This window comes from Macaca nemestrina, chromosome 5 (genome assembly GCF_043159975.1).
Source record: "Macaca nemestrina isolate mMacNem1 chromosome 5, mMacNem.hap1, whole genome shotgun sequence".
NCBI classification, from domain to species: domain Eukaryota; kingdom Metazoa; phylum Chordata; class Mammalia; order Primates; family Cercopithecidae; genus Macaca; species Macaca nemestrina.
This window is the reverse complement of record NC_092129.1, coordinates 42,598,233-42,619,690: the sequence shown is the minus strand read 5'-3', so window position 1 is coordinate 42,619,690 and position 21,458 is coordinate 42,598,233. Positions and strand designations below refer to the sequence as shown.

Here is a 21,458-nt window from a genome sequence, read left to right as displayed (position 1 = left end):
GGATTTCCACGGTACTTTCCAAAGTCACGTGACTCTCTGGGTAGGGCTGCGAATTGCGTCCCGCCGGCCGCCAGAGGGCGCAGGGGGCGAGGGGCTTTCGCGGCCTCCGCGCCCCGACCCGCCCCCTTTCCCTGCCCCGCCCCGCTGCCTCGCCCCGCCCAGTCCCCGCGGGCCCAGAGAGAAACTCCCTCGCCCCGCCCCGGGGTGTCCCCGCGTGAGTCACCTGGGCATTTCGGAAGCTGGGGTCACGTCACATCCATGTGGAAATCGCGGTGATGGGAACTGGAAATGAAATAGGTTCTTTTTCGCAGTTGTTTTTCTGCAGAAAATCATCAACTGTGGAGAAGAAGAAGGGAAATAAGAAAAAAAGAAAACCCTAAAAACCACCCTGGCGTCCGGGCCCGCAGGCCTCGGGCTGGCTCTGAAAAGTTTGGGCTGTGCACGTGATGAGCGCGTAGGCGGGAGCCCCAGACAGGACCCGGGCGGGAATTTCGAGAAAAAGCAGCAGTGACAGCCTTTGGTCCCCATCTCCATTGTTCCTGCCAGCTCTGGCCCCCAGGCTGCATGAGACGTAGGTCCCAGGGAACACCTGACCCCGTGGCCCCAATCTTAGGTAAACTTAGGAATCAGAACAACATTCACCCCTATGCCACCCTTGCTCCATTTCCCCTTCTCTATTTCTGCTCACCAAGCATCCAGCTGACATTGCATTCAAGCAGCATTTCAGCTTAGAAATCGCTTCTAGTCCATCACCGTGCTTGCCATGTGTCTCCAAGGCTTTATTAGGTGTGTTTTTAGTTGTCCTGATTATCAGTTCACCCCAGGGTGCTGATGGCTGATAATACTGGCGCTCCCCTCCCCACCCCCATGCGTTGCATAGGGAGAGTGAGTCATGTGGAGATGGGTGCAGTCCCCTGGGCAGTGGGGGTGCAGGTCCTGTGCAGGGAGGAGGCTTAGGGTGCTTTTACTGTCTTACTGCCCTCTAAGCACGGGACCCTTTGGATCATTTACTAGACTGGCTAAACTAGAACCAGTTGGAAATATTCTGTACTGTGGTCCCTTTAATTACATTTAAGAATACTCGTCAGGCCATATATCACAGGTTTTTAATTAGAAAAGTATCCTCCTCTCGCCCGTAAGTACCTGCAGAGATGGGGATGCGAGCTGGGTGGAGGATGGCACTGTTTTGGCAAAAAGAAGTTTAGAGCAGGCCGGGCGCGGTGGCTCACGCCTGTAATCCCAACACTTTGGGAGGCCGAGGCGAGCAGATCACGAAGTCGGGAGATCCAGACTATCCTGGCTAACACGGTGAAACCACGTCTCTACTAAAAAATAGAAAAAAAATAGCCGGACGTGTTGACAGGCGCCTGTAGTCCCAACTACTCGGGAGGCTGAGGCAGGAGAATGGCGTAAACCCGGGAGGCGGAGCTTGCAGTAAGCCAAGATAGTGCCACTGCACTCCAGCCTGGGCGACCGAGCGAGAATCCGTCTAAAAAAAAAAAAAAAAAAAAAAAAGAAGTTTAGAGCAGGGTGTCACTAGTGGCCTCTCCGAAGACTGGTTCTGGTCTTAAAACCGATGGCTGGAATTTCTTCCAGTTCCAAACCTCTCGTTATTTGTCCTCTCTTCTTGTTCACAAATGTGTTATCAACATTCAAACAATGGATAGTCAGCTATCCATTGTAGATGGACCTTGCTGGAATTCAGGGCTAGCAGAAATGACAGGGTCTAAAATGACATTGATCAACTAGTTGCTATATGCTTATATATGCTTTTTATATGAAGCTTAAAAAACTTGAGACATTTGCACAGTTTCCACAACCAAAAGGGGCAGAGTCACCTGTGGCATTAAGCCTGTGTTACTCCAAAGACCCTAGTGACCAGTCTTACTAGACCATTCCTCTCAGGAAAGATCCTGTGAGACAGGGACTCTTTTGGTGCCCTGTCTCCCAGCCTCCCAAAACAGAATGCAGCTTCAGAGGTAGAAGGGTCTTGGTTCCACCTTTAGGAAACCTCCTGGGCTTCATTTGAGCTGACAGAAGAAGATCGTGTATCTGAAAGACCCTGCCTGGAATGTTAGTCCTCACACCACTGTCCCGCTGGTGCTCCTTTGTAAACAGAGTTGGCCTGCTCCCTCTCATCTCTGTCTGGCTCCATGGCTTCAATTCCTCCTGCAGCTTCCACTGCCCCTGTCTGGCTCATGTCTTGCTCTCTGGTGTGATGAGCTGGGAGTGCAGTCAGGAGGAGTGGCAAGCCCGAGGGGCCATGTCCATACCTGCCACTGCCAACTGTCCTGATGTAAATGCTTTGTCATCTTGCCTGCCAGGATTTGTGACAAGGTGATAGCAGTCAGAGGCAGGAGTGGTCTGTAGCCCTCGATTTTGTTCAAACTCCACTTTCCATGATTCTACTACTGGGCTTGTGAATTGCCACTCCCACCACCAGGCAGTCTTTACTGTCCTTTCCACCTTCTAAATCAGCGCTGTGTTGGGCTGTACCCTTGGCTTTTCCCCTTCTATTATGTAATGCATTGATAAGACCAATGACAATTTTCTTGGCGAAACAAAAGGAAAGAATAGAAGAGAAGGAGAGAGTATAGATGGAATGACTTCTTATGGAAAAAAGGGGAAATACAATTTGGGGAGATTTGTTGAATAAGTTGAAACCAAAGAGATATAGAATGCCGAAAAGCCTTGAAGGAGACTTTAATTTGAGCTATAGGCCTTGTAAAGATGGACAGAACTCTTTAAAGAAGAGAATAATTATTAAAATCTAGTAGACAGGAGAAAAAATATGTCTCCTTATTAGATGAAAAATGAATTCTGATTATGTGAAATATTTTTGGAGAGTTCCTAAGTTACGTGCCATTTTGACACCAATGCGGGGTTTATGGGTCATGAACTGTGTAAAATGAGCACACATGACCTCTTGGAATTAAACGGTTTCTGTGAGACTGTGCTTGCAGCCTGTATCCCTGTACCATGCAGTAAAAGAGATGTGCTTGCCAAGATGGGGGGAGCAGGAAGAACCTGATGAAAGAGAGCACTACCTGTGACAAGTGAGAGGCGACCCTGCTGAGCTCAAACATAGTTCATAAGCCTTTCTTAATCAAGAATCAGCAACAGTTTATTGGTTGTTGATTCTTTTTTTTTTTTTTTTTTTTTTTTTTGAGATGGAGTCTTGCTCTGTCGCCCAGGCTGGAGTGCAGTGGCGCGATCTCGGCTCACTGCAAGCTCCGCCTCCCGGGTTCACGCCATTCTCCTGCCTCAGTCTCCCTCGTAGCTGGGGTTACAGGCGCCCGCCACCACGCCCGGCTAATTTTTTGTATTTTTAGTAGAGACGTGGTTTCACCTTGTTAGCCAGGATGGTCTCGATCTCCTGACCTCGTGATCTGCCCGCCTCAGCCTCCCAAAGTGCTGGGATTACACACGTGAGCCCCTGGTTGTTGATTCTTAATTAGCATGCACCTGCAGTCCCAGCTACTCGGGAGGCTGAGAGGAAAGGGTCCTTTGAGTCCAGGAGTTTGAGTCTATCCTGGGCAACACAGTAAGACCCATGTCTCTAAAAATTAAAAAAAATAAAAAAGAAGAAATTATATATTTTTAATAATCAGTGACACTCTCTTTCTGAGAGTGTACAGAATTCCAGGGCATGGCAGTCATGGGCCAAACTAAAATTGGACCTTTTGTGTCTTTTATACAATTGCCTCCACCCCTTTTCCCTGCACTATACTCTATTGGAAAGGCAGATCATACAAAACATATTGGAAAGCACCCTTAGATAACTATGGCAGCTTAGTTATTACAGGATAGTTTTGAATCATGGTTCAGATTTTCAAATGCTGCTTCAAACATTACTAAAGAGTGATGTTTGCACATTCAAGATCACTACAAAGGCTAGTTCTGAGAATAAAGAGCAGCTCTCTGTGGATTATAAGCGTGAGAACTGGGATAATGATGTCATAGATTTCATCATCTTACGAATGCCAAATTCTACTGAATGTTGCTTCTTATCTAGGGACCTCAGATCCTTTACAGGTGTTATCTGGACCGAATGGAGAAACCCAAGACCCACCATGGCGGAGGGACAACTGATGTCCTTAGTGACCCCAATGAGTCATAGTGCCAGGAACAAAGACCCTCCGCTGGGAGGGAGGCAGTTGGTGTAATGACGAGTACAGTTCCTTCTGTTCCACTTTGCCTGAAAGCATGGGATGCTGACATCTCAAACTTGTCCGAAAATCCACTATCCCTGTGAATTCTGTTTTATTTCCTGTCAACTCTTGGCTGAAACACTTGGCAAAGTAATTTTTATTTTACATCATAAATATAAATATTCAATTCTTAGTTTCATTTCTGTTTCTGCGAATGCTGCTATTAATGACCAAATAGGATGACAGAAAGCCTAGAAATGAGTGTTACTAGGAACTAGCTAGAATGCAGTGTTGGTTTTAGCAATAAGCCATGTGTTTCTGAGATAAATTAGTTCTTGTTACTTGGAATAGTGCAAGCCATTGTGAAAATTTGCCTTGACATTCCCCTTTCTCTTCATTTGTCCCTCAATCCCTTCAATCTAGTTTGGGGTCTCTATAATCCTGCTCCTTTGGCTGTGAGCCATCTCCATAAAAAAGAAATTTTAAAGGCTTCCATTCCTTCGGAGACCTGTTTTCCGGGACTGGCTGGTAAGATAAATCATGCTCGTTTTTCAAACAGATTGCGATGTGTTACTGTGTTATATTTCTTGAAAAAAATGTTCTTACAGAACTTCCTAGAGCTTAACGGTGGAAATTCCAAGCACTTTAGCAGGCTGGAGAAAGAGCTGTGGTATTTCTATGATTCTTAGAGTCCATGTTTGTAAGACACACTATGGATTTAATAACAAGATTGGGAGGGGGACAACCTCATTGTATGAAATGTACACACGTTTCTTCCTTTACTCACTTAGCCTACGTTTGTTGATGCGATGACATTTCTTTTTCTTCTTCACTGTCACCATTCATGTTTGATTTGAAGGCTTCTTGGAGTTTTGTGATTCCTCTGAGCTGATTTTGATCTTTGACAATTGTGTACTGCAGTGCTCAGATAGGCTGTTTGCAGTAATCTGCCTCTTCTGGCCTTTTTCGTAATTTAGAATTGACCATAACATTACATATTCCTTTAAACTTCTCTTAAAGGTCTGCTGGAAACAGAGATAGTCCTTGAAGATGCTCTGTTCAATAACAGCTTTGGAAAGGAATTTGGCTCCCTTTAAGCCTTTCATCGTGCGATTGGGTCTATTCTTCCATGACACATTTAAACAGCTTTATCTCTATATAGGGACCAAACGGGCCATTGCTTTACTAGAAACAATGGACTTTAGTTCTGCGTTTTTCTCTTGTAGCTGTAGTCCAGCATCATAATGTATCTTTTGAAAGATATTTTGTTCAAGAGATAGAAATCCAAATTTAAGTTAAATGGAACTTCTCGTTCAGCTAGCCATGTAAATGAGTCAACAGGGTGAGTCTCCATGTTCCCTGATTTTGCTGAGCTCAGGCCAGCTCGCCTCAGGGTCCTGCACTTACTGTTTTCTCTACAGGGACTGCCCTCTCAACTGCTCAGCACTCAGCTTTCTGCTTACATGTTATTTAATCAGAGAAACCTCCCTGACTTACCCCACTTCCTGATCTTTCTGTCTTGTTTTCTTTGAAGCGTTTATCACAATGGAAAATTCTTTATTTATTGGTTTAATTGTTTATCATCTACCTTTCCCTACTAGAATGAGACTCTTTGAGAGTCTGTCACTGATGTTTGCCTGTCATTGTACTCTGTACTCCCTGTGCCCAGAAATGTACGTGGTATAAAACAGGCACTCAGTGAATAACAGTTTGTTAGATGAATGAAACGATTGGGTGGATGAATGAAAAGATACCTTTCCTTTGGACATTTTTAAGCTTGCAAATGCACAGGCAATGAGAACCACCTCTCTTCACTCTCTGGCATTTGAGGCTTTTTATGTAAAAATTTAAACTAATCACTATATTAGAAATACTAAAATGTTAAAAAATAGTATGTTGTAAAATTGAGGAAATATAGTATTTTGAGAGTCCAAACACGTTAATGCAGTTTACTGAGCCTAAGTGTTGGGTTAATCCTAGTGATTTATCTTTTTAGGTAGGTAAGGGAATAAACAGAAGATCAGAAAAGAAGAGGTACTGCTATTACATTTTAAGTTTCCAAATATACTACTAAGTGTCTCTAATAAAACTTAACTCATTGAAGAAGAAAATAGTCTGACTCTAAAAAGAGTGTGTGTTCCTGAGAAAGACTAGACCAGTTATTTTCCCCTTTCATGTTTGAATGAATAACCATCAGCAAGGGAGAGATGCACTGACCCTCTGCCAGGTATGTTTAGTATGGATGTTTATATGCTGTTGACAAAAAAAAAAAAAAGCCAATCTCTGTAAAATATTTAAAGAGATTTATTCTGAGCCAAATGTGAGGACCATGACCCATGACATAGCCTCAGGAGGTCCTGAGAACATGTATACAAACAAGGCGTTTGGGTTACAACTTGATTTTACACAGTTTAGGGGGCGGAATTTATAGGCAGACATCAATCAATGTATATAACGTATACATTGGTTTGGTCCAGAAAGGTGGGACAACTTCAAGGAGGGTGTTGGGCTTATAGGTGATAGTTGAATTCAAAGGTTTTCTGGTTGGCAGTTGGTTGAAAAAGTTAAGTTTCTTTCTAAAGAATTGAGACAGAAATGCCTGGGGTTAAGATAAGAGTGGGGGTTGTAGAGGCCAAGGTTATTGTTACGAAGATGAAGTCTTCAGGTAGTAGGCTTCAGAAAGAGTAATAGGTGGTAAATATCTCCTATCAGACCTTAAAAGGTGCCAGACTCTTAGTTCAATCTCTCCTGGATCAGGAAAAGACCTGGAAAGGAGAGAGAATTATCTACTGAATGGAGAGTTTCCTCACAAGAGACAGCTTTGCCAGGTCATTTCAAAATGTATCAAATAAATAACTTTGGAAGTAAAATACTTCGATTTCTTTCAGGGCCTCCTGTCATATTGCTATCTTATTGCTACAAAAAGTCTGTTTTGTCAGTCTTAAGATCTCTGTTTTAATGTTAATGCTGGTCAGTTGTGCCTGAATTCCAAAGAGAGGAGAGTATAAGGAGGCATGTCCGACCCTCCCTTCCCATCATGGCCTGAACTAGTTTTTTAGGTTTCTTTGAAATCCCCTTGGCTGAGAGTAGGGGTCCATTCAGTGGTTTGGGGGTTTAGAATTTTATTTTTGTTTAGAATATTTATTATTCTTTTGATTACAGTAAGTTGGCTGTTTTCCCATATTAATGTCTAGACGTTTTAAAATGTTTTTTCATGCACTTTAATTTTTTTAAATTTATTTGTAAATGAACTTACATGCAAAAGTGTTAATCTTTTGTTTTATGTTAATGGGAATGTTCTTATTTTTCTTAATTGGTTCTGCTCTCATAAAATCCCTAGAATTTAGCCTTGTTGATTTCTAGTTTTTATTAGAGAGCATTTAGAAAATTAGGAGAAAATGTTGCAGTTGCCATATTTTTAGTATATGCTTTGCAGGGAGGAGGAGAGGGTTGGGAAGGGGTTGCTGAATTTTTCATACTTGAAATAAATCTACCAAATCTATCTTGAGATATGTTCAGCTCTCTACAGAAAACAACTAGAGAAGCGTTATGCTTCATCTCTACAATGAAATGTGATTTTCTCTTGAATTAAGTTACTTTTATGGTATCTTAAGAAGTACCCCTGGGAACACTCAACTTGTTACAATTCAGGTGTGAAATAAACCTGTAAGAAATGCCTTGATTCTTGAGGCTTTCATGGTTGGTTCTTAGGTTCTCTGGTTGAACCAAACAGTCATTGTTTGGTTGGTTCTTAGTGGTGTCAAACATCCTAACTTGAGCAAGTATGGGATTTGAGATTTTTGAAAAAGATTTTTTTTTATGAAATAACTTCATTCATACATACATCCCCGGCTTTGAACTTCGAGAAAATTATTGTACTTCTTGGGTGGCTGAAAAATTCTTGGCCTTAGGCATTTTAACTATAATTGTTCAGAATTGCACAGCCTGCTACGTCTTATTCCCTTGCTACAGCTGTTTACTTTGTGATAACTGAGCGAACAATGCAAAACTCTGGATGCTGCTGTTTTCAAAGTGCCTTTCTAGTGCTAAATTGGATAATTTAAATAAAAAATTCACCACAACAAAACATTAATCACTTTCTAAACTAATGATCATTGACTCTAAGCCTTAAAGCTTCTGTTTGTCTGAGTTGATACCTGTTTTTTTTTTTTTATTTTCAAATTCTTAAAATTTTTATTATTTATTTTTAGAGACAAGGTCTCACTCTGTCACCCAGGCTGGAGTATGGTGGTGTGATCATGGCTCACTGTAGCCTTCACCGACCCTTCTGCTTCAGCCTCCCAAGTAGCTGGAACAGCAGGCTTGCGCCACCATACTCAGCTAATTTGTAATTTATTATAGAGTTGGGGTCTTGCTTTGTTGCTCAAGCTGGTCTTGAGCTCCTGGCCTCAAGAAATCCTCTTTCCTCGGCCTCCTGAAGTGCTGGAATTATAGGCATGAGCCAATGTGCCTGGCCAATAACTGTTTTTTTGTTTGTCTGTTTGTTTGTTTTTATGTCTTTAAGGTACAAAGTCTTATAGAAATCATTTTGAGAAACTTTAGGAAAAACGGTGGAACTTTCTGCTGAGCCAAGAGATTAAGAGATTATTTTTTTCCCTTCTTAAACTGGCCTCATTTTCTTCATTTATAAAATGAAGGATCTGGATTCATTGGTCCCTAAGTCATTCCAATTCCGCTATTTTATCTTTCTATGATTCCATCAAGAAAATTGTATATGATTTGATATTACAGTGAATAACATTTAATATAGGAATCTGAGTATAGGTTCTGAATCACACTGCTGGGTTCAAAGCTTCTTCTGCCACTTACTACTTAAACAACCTTGGGCAAATTACTTGCTTCTCTGCTTTGGTTTTGAATTTGAAAAATTGGAGATAATAATAGGACTTAGGGTTATTAGGAGGATTAAATAAGTTAATACATGTGATGTGCTTAGAACAGTGACTGGCACATAGTAAGCACTCAATAAATGTTAGTTGTTATTTGCTCACTTTATTGACAGGAGAAGTCTTTTTATTCTAAGGTTTGCTTGGAATTAATAAAACTAAAAGCTACAACAAGGCATTTTATGGTTGTTTTCCATATCTTGGGGGTAAAGGGTTTTTTTGCAAGGGAGTTCAAGAATTCCTTTACACATTTACTTATTTTTACAGGTATAGAACTATTGAATGGTAGAGTTTGAGATCTTAGAAACCATCAAGACTGATGATTTTCAAGCTACTTTCTACATAGGAATCCTAGAGTTCCTTGGAGAGGATATGAAGGTTATTCTCAAGCCATGCAGATGGATGGGCAAGAAAGGATGTGCCTCCATGGTTCCTCTTCAAATTCAACCAAAACAGTCTTGCTTCCACTGGCTTTATATAATACTGTAATTCTTGATAATTAATCTGATTTAACACAAATTTCCTCATTGAGTTTCTCCTCATGAAGAAACTGGGCCCCAGTGAGGTAAATCAGAATGACAGGAACACATAGCCGGTTAGTGCAGACCAGAAATCAAACCCAGGCTTTCTGACTGCTCAATAGACCACATTCTACCATGCTACCATGGAAACTTTAAAATAGATGAAAGTAAAAACAAACAAACAACAACTTAAAAAAAAAAAAAAAACCCAGAGCCTCTCTAGGAAATACCAATGTGCTTTTGCCAAGTGGGGTTTCTCTCACTTCATAACAGCAGTAAACACTAAACCAAGGGAAGGCAAATTGAAAGGTTAGAAAAGATAACCAGAGATTTGGCCAGGCACGGGGCTCATTCCTGTAATCCCAGCTCTTTAGAAGGCTGAGGTGAGTGGATTGCCTGAGGTCAGCCTGGCCAACATAGTGAAACCCTATGTCTAAAAATACAAAAATTAGCTGGGCATGGTGGTGTGCACCTGTAATCCCAGCTACTAGGGAGGCTGAGGCAGGAGAATCACTTGAACCAGAGAGGTGGAGGTTGCAGTGAGCTGAGATGGCACCATTGCACTCCAGCCCGGGCAACAAGATTGAAATTTCATCTCCAAAAAAAAAAAAAAAGAAAAGAAAAGACAAGATGACAGAGATTTACTGGGGTGCTGGACTCCTGCCTGTAATCTCAGTACTTTGGGAGGCTAAGTGGACGAATCACTTAAAGTCAGGAGTTCCAGAAAAGATGCCAGAGGTTGGGCCTTTACATTGTTTTGTAAATTCTTCAAACCTTAATCTTATTTAACTTCCCCACCTATACAAAAATTAATGCAGTAATTGCTTTTTAAGGAAGCATTCCAAGGGCCAAATAATTCATATATGTCAAGTACCCTGGGATTCAGGAAAGAAAAATTCCCTATAACTCTAAAGCAAGGATTATAATTTGAGGTTTCCTGACAGTTTTTGTAAGAAAAGAAATGCCAACCTTTCTTTTCTGGGCCCAATGCCAAGTTAGGTAATAACCCTTGCCCATTTTCTTTCCCCAAGCTGTTTTAACTAGATAAGAGCTCTGCCTTCATTTCCTTTTGTGAACTTACTTGGGATGTTGCCACATGCCCTTCAACTACTGTCAATGCTCAGTTTGCTGAGTGCTTTTCCCTTCAGAATGGAAAAGGTTTTGCCATAAATATCTAGCTTTCTTCAAGGTACAAAATGTTTTCCAAGGAGCAGAGACAGAGGGAACAAACTTTCATGTTTCCCAATTGCATTAGTCTGTTCTCATGCTGCTAATAAAGACATACCCAAGACTGGGTAATTTATAAAGGAAAAAGGTTTTACTAACTCACAGTTCCACATGACTGGGGAGGTCTCACAATCATGGTGGAAGATGAAGGAAGAGCAAAGGGATGTCTTACATCGCAGCCAGCAAAAAGAGAATGAAAGCCAAGGGAAAGAGGAAACCCCTTATAAAATCATCAGATCTCATGAGACTTATTCACTACCACGACAACAGTACAGGGGAACAGCCCCCATGATTCAGTTATCTCCCACTGGGTCCCTCCTGCAAAATGTGAGAATTATGGGAGCTACAATTCAAGTTGAGATTTGGGTGGGGACAGAGCCAAACCATATCACCAATGCTAGATCCCTCAGCTTCAAGTTGGCTCCAGTGATCCTAAGAGGATCAAGGACACTCTACCTCCCTGCTTGTCCTGGATGTCTCTGACACATGTTAAGGGAAAAGCATTAATAAAGTGCTCAAGAAACAATTGTTCAATAGGTCAGTCTTATAGTCAATACTTCATCCCATGCTCTGTCCCCTACTCCTTGAAAAACTGCCCAAAGAAACAATGGATCCACGGAGTCACAAAAACAGGGCATCCAGTGGCCCTCCCCATCTTACCAGCAATATGACTTTCCCACAGTATAACGACAGCAGTGCCCAGATCCCGATATAAGCAGGGGTCTGCACTGAGACAGAGCTGAGTTCTAGTACCAACTACCCTCCTTATAGCAGTGTTATTTTAGGCAAGTTTCTCAACTTCTGGAAGGTTCTTTTCTCAGGCTTACATAGTTTTAACTTAAAAGATCTTGGAGATGTCCATATCAACACGGGCAATCTACATTTTTTTTTTTAATGGCTGCACAGCATTCCATGATATGACTGTACCATTATTTAACTATTGATGGACATTTAGGCAGTTTCCAGTCTCTTTCTACAGGAGCCAATGCTGCAATGTGGTGGGTCATAACTTTTTCTTTTTTTCAAATGTGGTCTCACTATTTCATGCAGGCTGGAGTGCAGTGGCATGATCACAGCTCACTGCAGCCTTGAACTCCTGGACTCAAACAATTCTCCTGCCTCAGCCTCCAGAGCAACTGGGAGTACAGGTGTGTGCCACCATGCCCGACTAACTTTTTAAATTTTTTTTTGTAGAGAGGGGGTCTTGTTGACCAAGCTGGTCTTGAACTTCTGGCCTCAAGAAATCCTCCCACCTGGGCCTCCCAAAGTGCTGGGATTACAGGAATGCACCACTATGCCCAGCCTTAAATAACTATTTTTATTTCTCTTTCTGTAACTGCTCAAGTCTTTTATGCATTTTTCCTTGGGTATTGGCCTTCTTACCAAAGTTTAAGAACTGTTTATGTATAGGGATTAATCCTTATTCTGTTGTACGAATTGCAAATATACATGTATTTTTATTTGTATATGCAAAGTTTGTCTTTTAACTTTGTATATGGGGATAGTTTTCCAAGCAGAGTTTTATTTTATTTTATTTTTCATCTTGCATGTCTTTCCAAAGGACCAAGCAGAGTCTTTTAAGAGTTGTTTTATGGCTTCTGGGTTTTTAAAGTCATATTTAGAAAGATCTTTTCCACTCTGAAATTAAAAAAATAAAGTCTCCCAATTAAAAAAAATTATGGCTTTGTTTTTCATATTTAAATATTTGTTCCATCTGGAATTTATTTTATTTTAAGCTGTAAGTAGAGACCTAATTTTATTTTATTTCTCCAGATGGCCACCCAGTTGTTACAATACCATTTACTAAATAATACATTCATTGCCAACTGAATTTAGCATATACTAAATTTCTCTGTGTGTTTTGTTTGTTTGTTTGTTTGTTTTTGAGACAGAGTCTCACTCTGTCACCTAGGCTGGCGTGCAGTGGTGCGATCTGGGCTGACTGCAACCTCTCTGCCTCTCGCGTTCAAGTGATTCTTTTGCCTCGGCCTCCCAGGTAGCTGGTACTACAGGTGCCTGCCACCACAGCTTGCTAATTTTTGTATGTTTAGTAGAGACAGGGTTTTGCCATGTTGTCAGGTTGGTCTTGAACTCCTGACCTCAAGTGATCCTCCTGCCTCAGCCTCCCAAAGTGCTGGGATTACAGGTGTGAGCCACTGCGCCCAACCCTTCTGTGTATATTTTGATGTATTGACTTTCTAGTCTGTTCCATTAATTTTTTGTCTGTTCTTAGGCAAAGAAAGCATTGTTTAAATTGGAATTTTGTAACATGCTTTACTATCTAATAGAGTATCTTCTAACTTTTTTTCTAGAATTTTCCTGGCTAATGTTACTTGTTTTTTCATATGAACTTTAGTATCCATTAATCTAGTCTTCCCCCAACTCCCAACAAAATTAATTACTATTTTGTGAGGGTTGTGCATTAAACTTATGAATTAATTTAGGATGACTTTACATATTTATGATATTGGACCTTTTTACAGAAGATTATGATATGCCTTTCTATTTAACTTTTTGTGTCCCTCAGTAGTATTTTGAAGTTTCTATGTATGGATGTCATAGAGTGTTTAAATATGAAGAGAGGATAATAATGGTACTTCCTGCAAAGAGTTATTATAAAGATTAAGTGAAGATAATAGTCAGTGCCTGGTCATAACACACACTTAAAAAATTAAAGCATGACAAATGCACACTTATCGCCATATCCTGGACTATGTGTGACTAATCTAATAAGATAAATCGGTCTTTCAATAATCTCAAATTTCCATGGTTGTGACTCACACTTGGCTCTACCCTTGAAATAGGAACTCTTTTTCTACTTATGTCGCACTCACTGTGTCCAGCTCACCTCTGTGAAAGGTGAATTGAGACAACCAGAAGTCCCACCAGGGGTAACTGTGGCCATCCTTGGACGGGAGACATTCAGGATATGGCTGCCCTGCTGGTCAAGGGAAGTATCAGGATCCAGAAAGAGGTGACTGTATAAGAGTCACATTTCACATCTCTCTTGACAACTCTGGAGAGGATGAAGAAAATATTAAAGATACATTATAGCTTTCAAAGCTACTTTATTTTTGTTTTGAAGGTAGAGGATCTCCCTCCATAGGATAGCGGGGGGGTTGATAAGATTGCTCAGTTGTCAATCACACGGAGTCTGGATTTATTGTCTCCTGACACTCAGCACCCCATATCCGTATATGTAATACACCTTATAGCACACTCACTGTATAGTGGGTATTGAGCTAACTGTTTTATTTGCTTTATCATATTTAATTTTCTGAAGTAGGTATCATTATCCCATGGTACAGACAAAATAACTGAGGGTTAATGTCACAGCTCTAGAAACTGGTAAAACTGCAGCTGGAAATTTGCTTGTCTTCAAAGTCTCTGCTATTAACCACAATGCTTAATTTAGCTGATTTTGAAGAAGCTAAATAAAACCAACTGTAAAATAAATTGAAATATGATTTGACTGCATGTTAGAGCATGCTCCTTCATCTGGAACAGAAGCATTGTCATGCTAGGTATTATTAGTGTATACCTTGTTTTTGTTAATAAAATTGCACCATGACTGAGGGCTATAGTTCCTGGTCTATCTTGAAAATCAGTCTGAATATCCTAGGAAATTCAACTATCTTTTCAGCTGCATTTGCAGGAGGATAAAGTTTTCATTTTTATGTGAACAGAAAATGCCATCCTATCAATATCCAAGGAGTAATCTGTTTAATGGTCTTAATTTTTTAATGCCTTCATTTGGCAGAAAACTTATTTATGTCACACTTCCATTTGGCTTTTCCCAGGTAACTTATTCAACCTCTGAGAAACACATCAGCAAGTAGGAAAAATGGCCAGCAAATTACTTATTCCCCAAGGGAAAAGCATGTGGCCAATGAATCAGGGGAAACTGATTGCCCAGGGAAGAGAACACTCAAGGCGTTTCAATATGAGTCACCAAACATAAGGACTACCCCATGATCAAAAAAGGTGAATGAACAAAGCCAGGATTCCTTTTATAGTTTCCATCGATGCAATCAGCATGGGATTGTTCCCACACAGGCTGGTGAGGTCTGTCTTGTAAAGAGTGAGGCTTTGTCACTAAAGTACCCAAAGGGATGCTCTGTCAGAGAGCATGCTACAAGTAGGAATGGTGGGCCTAGGGCATGGGAAGCAGAACTGGGTGGGTGGGAAAGGTATTTGGAAGGTCAGAATCACATCAATGGTTGAATGGGGGAAAAGGCCTGGAGGCCGGGAACAGAAGTATGTGGAGACATGCATAGTTACAGAGCTGGCAGGAGATGGTGGCTGGACTAGATGTCAAAGGACCTCATTTCTACAAGAACTGGGAGAGCAAACCTGGAACTTATTCTTGGAGGAAGTGGAATATTTAGGGTTTTAGGAAGGCAGACACTTGGACAAAAAAACTGACTACTGGGGTGTAAGGGGAAGACTTGTTTCTAGGAACTGTGTCTGTTTTGCTTCTGTTTTGCTTATTGCTATATTGTTTCCAAGAGGAGGCCCTCTGCTTGGCACATGGGAGGCAATTAAGTGTTTGTTGAGTGAATAAATGAGGCATAGGGCAGACACCCAGTTTCAGAATGTAGGGCATGTGGTGAAAGCAGGTCTCTGAGTGGGGTTGACTTGATGCCAACTCACCTGAGCAATGACTAAGGACGTGGTTATTGCAGAGCCTCGGGTGGGGCTGAAGCTGCAGGTGGCATGTGCAGTGGCTGGGTGCAGGGCATAGTTGGGGGAAATTAGGAGGATGAGGAGTAGGCAGGAAGCTCCTTACTTATTCGATGACAGCTTTACACATTATTGGTCTTCACTTTTGATCAAATATAATGAAAATGTTTCTCCAGTTTCCTCACTTTCCATGGAACTTCTTACTAAGGAAGTCACGCGTCCCAAATGTCCAGGGTTCACAATTTTATGAGCTACCATTTAGTTTCCATTTATTTGCTTGCTCTGTGGCTGGTACTGTGATGAGTTCAGTATAGTCAATATCTCTATTCCTCCCAGTAATCTTTAGAGGTACTACTTTGCTTGTAAAGTCCCAGCTGCTGCTGGTGGTGGTGGTATCTGCACCACATGTGGGGTAGCAAGAATCTACAGCAGGGTTGGCCAGATAGTAAATATTTCCAGCTTTGTGGGCCATATGATCTCTGTCACATTTCTTCACCTCTGCCATTGAAGTTTGAAGGCAGTCATAGATAATACATGGATAAATGAGTGTGGCTGTGTTCCAAGAGAACTTTATTTGTGGACACTGAAAATTGAGTTTCACATAATTTTCATATGGCACAAAGTATTTTTTAAGTTTTTTCAACCATTGAAAATGTAAAAAAGTTAATTCATGGGCTATAGTTCCCTGACCCCAGTCTAGAAAATTCAGTGGCCTTGATCCCAAAGGGTTGAAGAGCTTCCCAAAGAGGATAGCCCAGGTTCTGAGATTTTGTGAAGTCACCACCAACTATAACAGGTGGCAGGCAGGTGACTACGATGAGGGAACACCTCATCTAGAATGTGGGGTCAGATTTGCCTGTGACAGCCTTTGTCACTTCCAGCAGGATGACACGGCAAAGTTTTTAATGTCTTAGTACCTTAATTTCCTCATGTCCAAAGTGAGGCTAAAAACAGGGTGATTGTGACAAGAAAAAGAAATTAGTTAATGCAGGGAAAGTGTTTGTGATGCCTGACAGAGATGAATTGCAAGGTTAGACCTACAATCTTAGCATCACGGACGGAAACAGGCTGTGAGGACAAGAGTCCCTCAGAACCTGGCTGGACCTCAGGGTCAACCCACTCAAAGATGACCTGAGAGAGAATTTGCTGATCGCTACACTGCAGTTGTCAACAATCATACAATTTTAAGGAAAATTCTTTGAGGAATTCAGAACTGAGTTCAGTTCTATAAAGTGCAGGTGAGGTCAGCACAGAGTTCTTATGAAGATGCCTTTATAGGGCAGGCAGCAGAAACCCTCAGGAGGACTGTTGGCAAGACACAAGGACACGGTTGGCATTAAAGTAATCAGAACAATGAATATAGCTGACAGTTATATAACATTTATTAATATCCTCTGCTTGGCAATGGTCTAGTGTTTTCTAAGCAGAAAATATGTAGGTCTAGTTTACTCCCATGATCACTTTATAAAGTAAGCACTATTATTAAACCCATTTAATAGATGAGGCAACTGAGACCAAGAGAGGGTAAGTAACACGCCCAAAGTCATGCTTTCTTTAAGTGGCAGCACAATCTGGCTGCTGCATCCTTGTTCTTAGTCTCCAGGCTGAGAGTCTTTACCCCAGGCTCTCTAGTCCTCTGGATAAAATTAGCTTGGCCAGACTTGGGGACGGGGGGGATCAGGGGTTTCCTTCCAGGGAGCAAATGGGGCTCTGGGGATTTGCAATACTTTTATGTCACTAGGTTATGACAGATAGCAAATATGATTCATGTGCAAATGGAAATAACAGATTTTGCCTTCGTATTTCACATTTACTAACCTCTCAAGCTGGAGCTCTGGTCTAGTCACACAGCATACTGTACAAGTTCAGACTGTATCCTGCATTTTTGATGTGGATTCATTTTCAGAAGCGGGTCGGGGTGGCACACATATTTTTGTCTTTTTTTCTGTGTGGGTGATGACCCTGGCCTCATATGTGAACTATGCACAGACAATATGAAACAGAAAGGTGCCCGTTATGGATCAGAAGGAAATGTCACTTGAACCAGGGCTCCTGAAATTAGTGCCTCTGATTACTTGGATCCTATGAGTCTATAGAAAACTTTGGGTGATTCCCCACATCATGACTGTTGTTTTTTCCCATCAGTAATCTAAAAGAGTTTTATAATTTTTTTTCTGTTTTATCTAGTAATTAAACAGATCTTCTAAAACTGGATTTGGAAAAGGAATTTTCAATAAGGGTATTCCCAACTACATATGCCTCAGAGGATTTGCACTGGAAAATTGGTCTCACTCTATGCCCATATTTGGGAGCTTCCTCATTTGTGAGATCAGATTTCCTGGATATTCCAGAATTGCCTCCACCACGTTTTTTTTTGTTGTTGTTGTTGTTTTACTTGCAAAAGGGACACTGAACCTAGAAATGTTATGTTACCTTTTCTCAAAGGATAAAGAATGATATATGAACTGCCGATCTTCATATACAAACTGTGTCATAAGCTTTGACCACCATCCAGTGTCATGTCTCTTGGTTAAGCAAAATAATCTTACATTCTCTAAATTTTCCAAGGACTTTTTTTCAGCTGATTAGTGACTATGAACCTCTACATTAATTCCTAAGGAGTTATAGATATGTCTTGGATTCTAGCCCTGCACATAATTAATAATTTTATGAATATAATGATAGTGAGCCCTTAACAACACATACATAACTAACTGGCATTTGTTATGTAGATTTTCTTTCTGTTTTCGTTTTTACGGATTTAGTACGTAGAGGTGAGTTTTTTTTTAATGAAAACTGTTTTCGTTTTATAAGAAATGTGCCTTCAGCGATTCAAAGACTGAGCTTGCTTAATTTCTGTGGGATACACAGCCAAGAAAATCACTGGAAATAGTTATTTAAATAAGAGTCACACAAAAAAAGTCCTGAATTGCCTTAAACATACTTTGTAATAATGTCTTCATATGTTATGAGAGTCACTGCAGTCAATTATAAAAATACACAGAATACCAGGAATTCCTATCCCCAGTCCAGCCTCACTTGTAAATATCATACGACCTTAAATAACTGACTTGGGACAGATCCTTATGGCAGTAAATGTTGATTTTGTATTCTAGAAAGGGATTGTTTATAATTCATCCAAACACATCCCGTTAACTATATACTCACAGGAGACTAGGGGAAAAACAAGAAAAGCAATGCTAAAATATATTTTCCAAAATACGTTAAATTTCAGCCGGGCCTGGTGGCTCACATCTGTAATCCCAGCATTTGGGGAGGCAGAGGCGGGTGGCTCACTTGGGGTCAGGAGTTCGAGACCAGCCTGTCCAACGTGGCAAAACCCCATCTTTACTAAAAATATAAAAATTAGCCAGGCATGGTGGTGGGTGCCTGTAATCCTAGCTACTGGGGAAGCTGAGGCAGGAGAATTGCTTGAACCTGGGAGGCAGAGGTTGCAGTGAGCCGAGATCGTGCCACTGCACTGCAGCCTGGGAGAAAGAGCGAGACTCTATCTCAAAAAAAGTAAATTAATTAAAATAAAATAAATAAATAGAGATAAAATCTATTGAATTTGAAAAGAAATCCTTAAGGCAAAATGATTTCTCAAGGTGTTTGGATATTCAGTAAACAGATAACCTGACCAGCATCATAGTCTGGGGGAAGACAAGTGTGATCTATGTTATTTAGGTTCCCCTTGGTTTGATGAGGAATTTATTATCTACTATGAGACATGTATAACTCCCAAGAATCTATACTGAACAACCCAGGACAGTATACATTGAGAGCTATGTTGTGGTTCTCTGGGGCTATAGGAATTCAAAGGAGCCTAAAACAATAGACAAGAAAGGGCCGGAGGCTGAAGCTCCATGGAGAAACTGATAGTTGAGGCCGGTCTTAAATGACAGGGACAATGCCCAATGTGTTCTGGAGAAAGGTGAGGGCCTTCCAAGAAAGGGAGGCAATGTGGGCCAAGTCATGGAGGTGGGAAAATGAGGCCGACAGATTAATGGAAGCATGAAAGAACTAGGCTTTCATGAGCAGAAGCGAGCTGGGGCCCAGACACATTCTAGAGGCCACTGCAAGTCTGTGGAAGGACTTCAGTTGTGGTAGGGAAGGGAAATGGAGCCTCTGAAAATTTTAAGCATGAGTCCTGTGATAAAAATGGTGTTTAAAGAAGATTGATCTGGCAGCGAGGTACTCTGGGAGAGACTATGTCTCCCACTGAACTTCTGTTTGACCTCAGAAACACCTTCTGTTTCCCTCACTGTCCTGGAACTCTTTACTAGGCTTTCCTCCAGCTCCTCATCTATCCTGGCACAGAGCTCAAGCTCAGTCACATTGAGCTGCACCGTCATTGGTGCCTGATAGTTCTTTTTCTGAGTTCACCCACACAGAAAAATATATAGCAGCAGCCTATAAATTTATATGCTGTAGAGTCTTAATTTGGGAGATTAACTGTTTCACGATCCAGCGAACCATTTACTTTCACATTTACTTACACATTTAATCTAATATTTTAAATTTATTTTAAATATCAAAATAAATTTAATATTTTAAATGTATTTCTGGAATATTAGTTCAATATTTTATATCAAAATACTGCATACATTGCATTGTGCCACTTGTAATCCTCACAGACCAAGGGTAGGTAAAAATGCGTCAGTGGGTCCTCTATTAGGTACTGAGTTGTATTGATAGACAAGGCAGGCAGGGTGTCTGCCCTCAAAAAGCTTATCCACTGAGATTGGCCATAAGCAAATCATTACAAAATACTGAGTTACAATTGTGGCAAATGCTAAGAAGTACTAGGTAATAGGGGGAAGTTTGACAGAGGGTTCTAACACAGACTTAAGGCCCGAGGATTTGGGGAAATCTTCTTGGGGAAGTGATATTCAAAATGAGATCTGATTGGAGTGGAAGAAGGTAGAGCAGAAGCCGAAGGGTGTTAGAAATTCTGAGAAGAGGAAATTGCATTTGTGAGGGCCCTGGGGTGAAACAAAGTCCAGGGCATTCAAGGAACTGAAAGAAGGCCCGCTGGGCTGGAGTGGGGAGGCTGGGCCAGGGCCGCAGGAAGAGAGGCTGGCAGGAGGCAGATGGCACCCATCCTCATAGACCGCAGGAAGGGCTTTCAGGATGCATCTCCATCTTCCTCAGAGGGTGCCCTCTACCCTCCCCTGCATGAGTCACAGTGACTTCCTCATCCATGCTTACCGTCCTCTCTGATCAAATTCTCAAATCTAACTTCAGACACTACCCGAGCCATATCAGTGCAAGTAGCCCCCTTGGAGCACAGCCACATCTTAGAACTCAAAGTCAACTGAAAGTGCTCTCCCTCTGGCATCCTACCTGTTGAAATTCTCTACCCTGACCATAGCCACTTATCCCTATGTCTCCCACTGAGCTTCTGTCTGACCTCAGAAACACCTGTTTCCTTCACTGTCCCGGAACTCTTTACTACGCTTTCCTCCAGCCCCTCATCTATCCTTGCACAGAGCTCAAGATTAGTCACATTGAACTGCACCGTCATTGGTGCCTGATAGTTCTCTTTCTGCTTGACCTTCTACCACTCTCACATTCCCACACTTTGCTCTAGAGGAAAGATGAACCTGTTTTCTCAGCTTCACTCCTAAGCTCTTCTGGGAAGCTTAGGTCACCGCCTGGTGATGTTACTACTGATTCATGTGGCTAACTTCAACTTGACCCTCCTACCATTTGATAACCACTTATGATTGATTGTTTATTTCATTCCTCTTAACCACTTTTAGATTTCAAACTTTTTTATCCTAACTCCCCACCCGGTTCCCCCTCTACATTTGTTTTCTATCTCAGGGATGGGCACTCCATCCTTGATTTCCCCATGCCAGGAACCTGGTAGTTCTCTGGACTCCTCCTTCTTCATCCTTATATTCAGATGGAAGCCGAATCTCATTAATTGTATCTATTAAGGCCCTCTCTTTTCAGTTTCCTTT

At 41.4% G+C, this 21,458-nt stretch overlaps 1 long non-coding RNA gene across 1 annotated transcript in view; it reads left to right on the top strand.

The window, feature by feature from the left end:
- Nucleotides 1–44: 44 nt before the first annotated feature.
- The window catches only part of LOC105465699 (uncharacterized), a 45,474-nt gene continuing 24,060 nt past the window's right edge, over nucleotides 45–21,458 (top strand). Inside the window, exon 1 of the long non-coding RNA XR_003014410.2 lies at nucleotides 45–613. This is a non-coding gene — a long non-coding RNA (uncharacterized lncRNA). The remainder of the gene's footprint in view (nucleotides 614–21,458) is intronic.